Source organism: Neopsephotus bourkii, unplaced genomic scaffold (genome assembly GCF_033783945.1).
Source record: "Neopsephotus bourkii isolate Nb327-2 ecotype Australia unplaced genomic scaffold, CSIRO-AGI_Nbou_v1 NB_1589, whole genome shotgun sequence".
Lineage (NCBI taxonomy): Eukaryota > Metazoa > Chordata > Aves > Psittaciformes > Psittacidae > Neopsephotus > Neopsephotus bourkii.
In genome coordinates this window covers 6,743,409-6,753,823 of record NW_026902065.1, presented here as the reverse complement: position 1 = coordinate 6,753,823, position 10,415 = coordinate 6,743,409, and the positions used below count along the sequence as shown (strand labels likewise).

At 48.0% G+C, this 10,415-nt stretch overlaps 1 protein-coding gene across 2 annotated transcripts in view; it reads left to right on the top strand.

Moving 5' to 3' along the window:
* The first annotated feature begins 4,396 nt into the window (after window positions 1-4,396).
* The window catches only part of CHRM2 (cholinergic receptor muscarinic 2), a 91,527-nt gene continuing 85,508 nt past the window's right edge, over window positions 4,397-10,415 (top strand). The window contains exons 1-2 of one of the 2 annotated variants that reach the window (XM_061372006.1): window positions 4,409-4,504; window positions 4,794-4,945. The gene's annotated coding sequence lies outside the window, so the exon portion shown is untranslated. Of the gene's footprint in view, window positions 4,946-10,415 lie in introns of both variants that reach the window. The other variant, XR_009728279.1, reaches the window with a different exon arrangement.

Below are 10,415 nucleotides of genomic sequence, written 5' to 3'. Positions count from 1 at the left end.
CTTCCCCTGAAAGATCTAAGTGTTCCTTATAACGTTCTTGTGGCTGCACTGCTCTGGACACAGCTAAGTGATTACATGTCCTTTTCTGTTAAAGGTTTGACCATCAGTTGATTTAACTCATTTAATTTCCACTGATAAATGTCTATAAGCAATTTATTTGCATGGAGTCTGGTTCATCATTGTCTTGGTTTGGATTTGCTCATTCCTTTCTTTTTTTTTTTTTTTTTTTGTTCTCTGCAGTCCACACCATCAGGATGCTTTTCTGTTCCATTGTCCCATTCTTGCCAGCATTTTCTCAGTGTCTGTCAAACACCTAGAGCCTGCCCTGGTCCTTGCCAGGAGTGAGGTGTACAGCTCAGTGAAGTGAACCCAGTAGCCTCCCTCTTTCACTTTACACCCTAACTGCCTTGTGCTGCTTGGGTCAAGTGGCTCTCTGAAGATGTCTCTTCTTTGCGAAGAGGTTAAGTCTTCCTCCTGCTCTTCCCCGTCCTGTTAGCGTAAAACTGGTGGCAAAAACTCCAAAGGAAGAGATGCTCCATGGCTCTCAGCTGTTTCTCTTTCCTGGGAGGTGACATGTCCGCCTCCAGCAGGGACCACACTGGGGACCAGACCTCTGAAGGGAAATCAAGCATTTTGGTTGGCAGAGCTGACTGTCTCTTGGGCTTGCTCTCTCAGTTCTTCAAGAAAGCCATCTCCTGGCTAGGAAGCTGGTCACCTAAGACATTGCAAACAAGCTGGAAGGAAGCCAAACCGTTCAGACCCCCTCTGCTAGGCATCCACATGTGTAAGGGTGCACCTTCCCTCCTTGCCTCCTCTGAGGAAACTTGTCAAGTGAGAAACAACATGCAAAGTCATCCAGGAGACTTTCCTTGGACATTCTTATTCATATAGGGATAAAAAGAAGCTAATAGGAAGGAAGCTCTTGTCTGCCCTGGCTCCATGTGGACACGAGTGTCTCTGGGAATGAGAGGGAAACCAGCGGTTTTGCCTGGGATCTGCTATTTTCTCATGCCACCTATAATCCCAGGCCTGTTTCAAGGGAGTGAAGCAGACGTGACACTGAGACTGGGCATTGAGAAGGGGGCAGTAGATGCTGTGGAAGTGAAAGGATGACCCAACCAGGATATTTTTGTCCCCAGACCGTCTGCTTCCTCCCTCACCCTTGAGGGGACCATGAGTCTCTCCACATATCTCTGTGGCCCTCCAGAGTGAGTGAAGGCTGAATAGGAGGGGGACTGAACCCCCCTGCGTTTAACAGAAGAGATCACCTTGGAAGTGGTGCCAGGGATACCTCTCCTCCCTTTTTGCCCGTAGCCCAGTCAAGATACAAAACCCTGAGGACAGGAGACGGCCCACAATGAAGTCTCCTTAGAGATCAATTGGCACTACGGGGTATGGATGGGTATGAATGTCATTTGTTTTGGAAATCTCCTGGCTGAAAGTTGCTATCTTTACTTTCCTGGGTGAGCCCCTCAGTCCCTCCCTAAGAAGGGGAGATCCTTCTTAGCAAATATTCGCTTCCTCATGCACTTCCTTTTTTTTTCTGCCAGCGAAAGGCTGAGCACTTTGTTCTGTCGTTTTACGATGAATTTACCTCTACAGCAGCTTAGCACACTGTAAATGACTAGGCTCTCCCGCCCTCCATTCTCTTGCGTGAGCCAGAGGCGGGAGATGCATTTCAAATGTTTTAAACTCAGGAGCAGCATTTTTTTTCCCTCAGGAGGTGTGTCTAACACATAGCGCTCAAAAGAGAGAAGTCGGTAATAACAGATGCTCTGTCAAACTTAAAAGGCACTTCTTACCACGGAGTGACTGGGTGCCATCGAGACGTATCTGCTGAGACTGATGAAGAGCAGAGCTCCGCTGGTTCAGGAAGGCACCGCTGCTCACATACCTTTCGGGTGGAGGGGGGAGATTGTCCGCTCCCCCCTGGCGGGCTGCAAACAAGGCAAGGTGGAAGTGGGGGTCACACGGCAGGGGGTTCAACACTGGCCTTTTATTTCCGTAGAAAATCACAGGAGAGGGAAGGGGGGGGACGGGGAACGGGGGACGGAGGAATCGGGGGTGTATGGGCCGAGGAATGGAGGTGCTCGGCGGCTTGTGTGAGGTTCCCACTGCTGAGGATGCCCCTCCAGCGGCCCGAGCTCTGCAGTCGAGAGGCCACTAGACGCGGAGCGCGGCACTGGGGAGCCCCCTGCAGCTGGGTAAAGCTGCGCCGAGCCCCAGCCCCAGCTCGGGGGAGCCTTCTACCTCCCCTCCAGGGGTGGGGAGCAGCCAACTGCCCCGACACCTCCGTCCCCTTCCTGCAATGAATGGAGGGAGGGAGGGAGCCTCCCGAAGGCTGCCGCGTGCTGCCGGGGTCGACCCGGGGCAGGGCCGACAGCTCTCACCGCTCCTCGCTTTAGGAAGAGCTAAATCGCGGTGCTCGCGGTGCTTGAACTCTAATTAAATCTCCGGAAATCAACGTTCACAATCGAACACTCGCGACGTCACTGGGTGGGGGTGGGGGGAATCACAATAACAACAACAATAAAAAGAAGTGCAAGAGGAGGCAGGCATTGCTCCTTTTGAGGCTGCTGATCATCTTGATTAATGAATGTTAAAATATGTTAAGCACCAAGGTCCCGGAGACTGCCCGTAGGAGGTGGTGGTCGGGGCTGAGGCTGGGTCTCTCTCTCGAAGTCAGGCTTTGTGGGTAACTGTTCCCCTCCCAACGTGGTTGTGCCTGCAGCCGTGCAGACCTACAGGGCCACAGCCTGTTCATGGTTTGCTTTCAACCTCGAGGTGACAAATCTCATCTGAGCTGCCTAGAGAGCTGTCTTCTAACTCTGCTATGAAGTCCAGGCAAAATTTTATGAAGGCAAAGGAATCAAGGGGCAGATGTCAGGTCTCAGCTTGATGCTCTCAAAGTGACCCAACCTTCAAATCCTGTAAAACTGCTTTCAGGTAGAGAAACCTACCTGAAAATGTATCTGTACAAGGCTGAAGCATGAGTACCTCCAGAATTGAGAGCTCTCCACCCCCAAATTAACTCTACCACCCAAGGCAGGAGAAATACCCACCCCAGGGCAGAGTAATTCCAGGCTTCTGCTACCCTGGAGGTACATCACCCTCTTGGGGATAAATCCACTACTGAGATCCTTCCAGGAGTAGAAGCTAAATATACGTGAGTAGTGAAGGCAGCTCCTCTGCCTGGGCAAGCCCAGGCCAAGAAATACTTTCTGCAAAGTGAAGAGGGGTTTTGGAGTGGAGAGGAAAGGACTGGTTGGGTTGCTATCCCATCAGCCCTTCAAGAAGAGAGATGGGGCAGGGGAGGCAGGGCAGGCAGCAGCCAGAAGCAGCGGTCACCTTCATAAGGTGCGCCTCTCTTACCTCTTCACTTATCACTTCCTCCCTTAATATTCTTTGGACAATAGATGAGATGGGTTCCTTTTCCTGTTTCCCACCCCGACAGCCCTTCTACCAATGGAAAACTCATCACTCCAGTTTACAAATCAATTCTGGTCCAGGAGAGAGGCAAAGACAAAGCAAACCTAAAGGTGTTTATATCTAGATTATTCCCATTGAACTGGTAAATTCCTTCAAGCAAAGTAAGTACTTCTCAGCCTAGAGACTAATAATTAAAGGGGACTGCTTTACACACAAGGAGAATTAACTCTTGTTCTCAAAATGTATATGCTTCCCCTAATTTGTCTGTCATTGTGCCAGGGAAGCATCTTTCTGTGAATATTTCAGCACAATAATCAGTTAAAAAACCTAAACTGGGTTAGTGCAACAACGTCTTTTTCAGTGTGTGGAGATTCCAATGCCTGCAATAATCTGAAAGCAAGATCTTTTCTCTTCTTCTCCTCCTGTATGTTGCTTTAGACTTATAGCTATCATGGAATTGTGAAAAGTAACCAGAAATAGAGGAGAGTGTTGTGGGGAAAGATGGGGAAGAGGTAATTGAAAAAAAAAAATAATCGGTTCTGATGTGCAAATTGTAGATAAAGACTTCTGATGAGGAAGAGAGGAGTGTCTAATGAAGAAGAGGGGAGAGTGTTTTGAGAGATAACAAGAACCAGTAATTTCTATTCAGCAAAGCCACCAAATCAGAAAGCAGTGCTGATCTCATTGGAGGAGAACCTTCAACAGCAACTAATCCTGTCATATTGAAAGAAAATTGTAAATATTCTCCGCAGAAATTGTCTGCCCATTGCAGCTAATCGAGCCCACTTCACGCTCACACACCCCCACGCATCTCTTATTCCCAGCCCCACCGGTAGGCAGCAAGGGGACCCACAGCCACAGCACCCTAGAAAGGGCATTCACCTGAGATGCCCACCTAGGCTTCCCGTTCCCCAGCCTCTTCCCCGCCTCCCTCCTCCCTCAAAGTGGCAGCTTGCCCTCCTTGTCTCAGAAGCGCTGGGGGAAGTACGAATTATTAGCAGCTCTCTTAACGAGTTCCAGTTTATGGTTGGTTTTGGGTTTGTTTTCTCCAGTCCTGTGTAAACCGTTAAGCCAGGTTTGACAGCTCTATTGCTCTGCGTTATTTATCGATTCCTTTTTCGAAACCTCAGCTTGGCTGAGCCGAAGCAGGGATTCCCCAGGGCCGACCAGGGTGTGAGTGTGTGTGTGTGTGTGTGTGCCCGTGCATGTGGGAGGGAGTGGGCGAGCAAAGGAGAGACAAAAACTCCGTCAGCCGAAGCAATGTTACCTCTCGTTTAAAGCTTCCAAACTGTTTCCCCCCATTATCACGGTACCAAGTAATCTGTCTTTCCCCCCACCCCAACCCCCCTCCCTCCTCTCGGAAGATATGGAAGAGAAAGATAAAGCGGCCGCCCCGGGGCTCTGATGCGCGCAGCCCGCCCGCCTCTGCCGCCAGAGCCGGCGCGACGCTGTAGCCGCCGCTCGCAGCAGCCGCTCGCAGCGGGATGGGATGCAACTTCTGCTAACTGGATCGCAGGTAGGAAAGCTTTGGCTTTTACTGACTTTTTCTCTCCTGTTTTGAATTTCCTTTTTCTGTCTGTTTTATTTTTGTCTTACCCACACACTCCCCCCCACTCCGCCGCCGCTTTTCTTTCTCGTCCTCTACCCTCCGCCCCTTCCTTGCTTCAGATAGGATTTCATCCGCTGCTGTCATAGGAAAGCTCCCGCCAAGAAAATCATGTCCAAGAAACGAGCTTACGTTTTACTTCCTGCTAGAAGGAGCAGAACAAAACATAGGGAAACTTTTCCTGAAAGACTCCATAGAGGTGCAGGTCACAGAGGAAAGGCAGCAAGAAGAGAGAGGGCAAAGGGATTGTTCCCAGCCTTTCTCTGTTGAGTTACAACTGCGATATTCATCCCAGGATCTAGTCTAGCATGGTACAGCAGAGAAGGAGAGACGCAGTAGCTCGAATTAGAGGAATCCTCACATATTCTAAGCGCTGTCCACGTGTTTTTTTATATCTATAAATGCTGCATTCCGGCACAGGGGCATCTCCCGGACTATCCTTAAATCCCGCTGTGACATGTTTGTTGATGAGTCCTGCAAAATATCATCGGGAGCGGTGAGCACAACTGTCCCCGGGGATCGGACTCTGCCCGCGGAGCAGAGGGACCGTGCAGGGATTCGGGGTCTAAGGGGAGGAGGCTTCAGATATGTCAGTGCGGTCCCTCGCCCCTCAGCCTCCCTCCTGTGAAGCGTGCACCTGCCCGGGGTCAGTGCTCGTCTCCTCTGCCTCAGGTCTCACGTCCTGCCTCGCGGAGGGGGAGCGCTGCAGGAGGCGGGGAAGGGATGGGGTTTCCCTGGCCCATTTCCTACCCGCTTCCATGCGCCTGGGGTCCGGTCCCCTGCGCACCGAGGGAGCCAGGGACGAAGGGGTAAGGTGCTCCAGGGCCGGCCGGCTCGCCCCGAGTGAGCCCTCGGCAGGGCTGAGCCGGTCACTGCCGTGACTCCGGGCTCCTTTTCTCTCGTGCTGCCGCCACGGGGTGCTTGCGGCCAGAAGGAGCGAGCTGCTGTATGCTGTGGGAGAAAATTGCCTCCCGAAACAGCTCTGAGGCATGGAGGTGCTGGTGCTCCCCAGAGCCTCGGAGGCTTTGGAGGGGCAAGGTGCTTTCCGGGGTGCTTATTCTTATGTAAAAGTCGCGCCCAGACATCTGCCCGGCTAGAGCCCCTCTTGCTTTCACTCTTCGCCATCGGTGTGCACCCAGCGCCGCGCTCGACCCTTCCGCGCAGCTGGCCAGATGCCAGGATGATGGGAGAGCTGGCAGGCTGGAAGTGGCAAGGCTTTCATGGCTTCTCCCCTTCACCCGTCCCCCTGCCAGGCAGCTGGTGCTGCCGTGGAGGGGCTTTGCCTTCACAGAGTGGGTCCCATGCCAGCTTTGGGGAGAGGCTGTCAGGACTTGTAACTCGTTCCCTCGGGCCTAGGGGAGAATCTTTACCCCTTCACTGGGGAAAGGGCAAGAGAAACTTCCTCCCTCCCCTGTAAGATTGTTTTTTCCTTCTATTTTCATGTGCTAAAGTTCCCTTAGGGCAAGAACAGGCAGCTTCCTTTTCAACTAGAAGAGGACTCTGGGGATAGGATCATTCTCAGTGCAAATCTAGCCAGAATAGTATCTATCTCTCCCCATTTTTATGTGTCAGCTAGTGTGGTTGCACACATCGGCTTGTCCCTATCCCTTAAGGAATATCTTCTTTTGCCAAAAGGGAAAAAGACAAGGGCAGAAAACAGAAGAGCCAACCTATGCTTGACAGCCTGCTTCTTCAGTTTTGGGAAAAACAAACAAACAAACAAATAGACAAACAAAACCAACCACACTTCCCCCCCCCCCCCCCCCCAAAAAAAAAGAGAAAAAAAAAAAAAAAAAAAAAAGAGAAAAAAAAAAAAAGACTGCTAATGAGGAAGGTAATACAAGATAATAACACAGGATATCAGAAGTAGGCTCACTGCCTGTTTTTATGGTATTGCAATGCCTGCAATCACAGCCTCTGTCTAAATACATACCAGCCTCAATCATGCGGTTTACGACACCAGCCGCTCTTGGTGACTCATCTATAAACTGCGTTAAGCTACACAGAATCCTCTCCCTCTCTCCTTCAGGCTCTTTATAACTTTTGTCGAACTTCCCTTCTGAAGGACCTTTGGGCTGCAAAAGCAGTGCTGTTCGCTTTCGCATCAGGAGAGTGAGAAGTTCTATTGGCTCATTCACCTGACGAGCATGTGCCCCACTAAACTGCCCTCTCTGCCCCTTCCTGCAGCACTCCATGATCTCTGCATTGCAGTCCGCTCAGGAAAGAGGCTTAATACTTGAGAAGAGAGGTCTAGGAAGTCCCCAAGTTGCTTTGGATCAAGGGCAAAATAATGAAAAGGAGAGCTCATGTTCTTCTCCCATCCAAAATTAAGATTTTAAGTAATACTCTCTACTGAGAAGTTTGCAACTCTGCATCTGGGCAGAATTTGGGGAGATCTGGACCATGTGTGATCAGGAGTGTCCTGGGAAGGTGGAATGAGTGGCAGCTGTGCCAAGCTGTGCCATCACCCAAGAGGGAGACTAAGACACAAAAAGGGAAAAACCAAGGACATCAATGAAATATAGCATCTGTGAACAAAAGCATGGTTTGTTTTGTGTTTTTTTTTCTTTGCCTGCATGTTCAGTCTCATGTCCCACTATCATTTTGGTTGCCATCTCTGCGCTGACTCCCTTTGTGTGTTTCATGGTTCTCAGTTGCACTATGTGCTTAGATGTTTCAGCCTGTTGGGTGTCTAGTTCAGTAATCTTTTGAGGACACCTATCATGAAATCTCCCACTGTTGTTGATACAGTCCCAGGCAGTTACTCTGCCCTACTTTACTCCTGTAACCTACTCACCTGTTCACCCAGACTTCTCCGCTAATATTGTGACCCACGTGCAAAAGACTTATTTTCTGGTTGCGTTTCCATAGCAGTAGAGCATGGGGAAACACAGACAAACTAGTAATTATGAAGCTGATTCTCTTTCTGTGACATCAAGACCTCTTTGAAAGTTGAGTTCAATTTAGGGGAAAGTGAGGATGCACAGAGAGATGGGTTTTCAGCCCAAAGCTCAGATCTCTGAGCCCTCTAGTGCTAGAGGGAGGGTGAGGGAAAGCATCCCCAGGCATAAGAGTTGTGAGGCTTCCTATCACATTACGGGGGAAGGAGAGGAACAAGTGGTGTGAGTTAAGGATATTCCTTCCAGTGTCTGTCTCCAGTCAGATCTTCCTTCTTCTAAATCCCAAGCTACAAAAGATAAAAGGCAGACGGGACTCAACTGGTCCTCCTTTGGTCACCCAGAAATTAATGCTGGGGTGGGTTAAATTGTGGAGAAAGCAGTAAGAAGAAATAAGATCTGGGAAGCCCAATCTTTATCTAGCCATTTGTTCACAAATTTTGGATCTCTCTGGGTTTGAGCTTCACAGCTTGAAGCAACCTGCAGCTAATTCTCAGAGGTTTGAATGCATAGAAGAGGATTACTCACCTGTGAAACCACACCCCTGACCTTCTGTGGGCCCTTTGGGTGCATAGACAATGGCAATCAGGATAAGAAAAGCTGAGGGAGCTTAGATCTAGCTCATATGAATGACAGGGGTAACTTTTTCACAAATGCTTGTAGCCTTAAATCTTAAAAAGCTTAAACTGTATGATAGCTTTTGAAGCCCTGTTAAATTTGGGCCTGGTTTCCCATCTTAAAGAACCAGGTTGCACAAAGGATCAAGCATTGAGGACGGCTGTAACTAAATGAGACAATTAGCACATCCCACACGTCACCCTAGCCATCTTTTCCAGTTCCTATATTTTGGTAAAGATAGCTTTATGTTTGCCAGGGTCTCCATGGCTTTTCCTGGATCAGAGATGCCCTAAAGATGTAGACTTGCCTACTTCATGCCCTCGTCCCACCAGCTGAACACCAGCCGCCTGTGCCTAGCAGATTGTATTGTCTAGCCCTCCACACCAGGTTGAGTAGGGATCTCTTGCTGACTTATCCCACTGCCTTCCCACATCTCCCTGATGCAAGTGGGCAGAATTAAAAGATAAGGCTATCCCTGCAGTTGTATTAAAGCGCTGCATCCCTTTCCCTTGGGCCCTAAGCTTGTTTCTATGTAAAAATGTTTTAGCCTATGGAGCTGCCAGGCATTTTGAGCTATCTGTCCTACCCTTAAAGCTGTATTATTTCCTATATCTAATACCATCTATTCCCTGCAGAGGACACATATCAGCAGGTGTTCCAAAAAGACTTACATTACATATAATGTAAGTGTAAGTCCCAGGAGGATGGAACAGGGTGAAATAAATTTCATCTCATTTTCATTGAGCACTTCCTAAAGAATGCTTGCAAATGGGAGTAAGATATACAATGGGATTTCAGTAGTCCATGGGCTTCATGTATTCATTTTTAAGAATATGATAAGGATAAAATGAAACAGACAATAATTTAGGGCCAGCTGCTTTGCTGAGAGCCTTCTGTTTTCTTTTGGATAAGACGATTCTCTGATTTCTGTCTTTCCAGTATCTCTTTTGACTCTCATGGGCTGGATTCTGATCTTAATTACATTCTTTCAAATCATGAGTGACTCTGTTGACTTTAATTACTTCTGGTTTATTCTCGTGTTCTGGTTTATTGAGCTCAGAATTTTACTTTCACAAAAACATATTAAGTGTTGTAATTAGAATACGCCAGTGTTTTGACAACCATTCATGGAACAGCTCTGTTTCACCAGTTTCTGCTGAAAGGGAAAAGCAATGTGATGATCAGCAATGGGAATAGTATGGGGCACCTCTGACAGTGGTGAAAATAAAGATCTCTATGAGCTGCCACAGCACAAATAGGTGAGAAATTCTGTAAACCAACATCTCTTAGGGTTTTCCTCAAGCTCTGAGTAAACTGTGGCAGGCGTTGGGTTCTTTATTGTTTTTTGTTCTTTCGTTCTTTTGTTCTTTTTTTTTTTTAGAAAGAAGTGAAATGAGACAAAAAATGTCTTCATAGATCTTTCTTCTGAATCGTTGTGAAAATTAGCGTTGGGAACCAAGGAGATAAAATACACCTAGTAACTTAAATGAATTCTCTTGCTTAGTAATCTCTCTGGGTCAGAATCTTCAGGTAGCCTGAATATGTAAGCTCTTTTAATTTCAGTGGAAATAGGATGATCCTTAAACTTTGGAGATCAGACCCTTTGTTTTTATAATCTATTCCAGCATGTGAGAAATAAAAAATAGCAAAATCTGCCCATGGAAAACAGTAAATTTCTGGTGCAGCACACAGGATTTTCAGAGGTTCCTGCTTTCTCCTGGCATTGCAATGAATTACTGATGCCTATTTTATGCTTATTTATCTCATATTTAGTCAATTAGAAAGCAGAGTGGTCATATATTGAAAATTATTCATACATTTATTCATGAATAATGGAAACAAGCTCATTCCACTATGATTTCTAA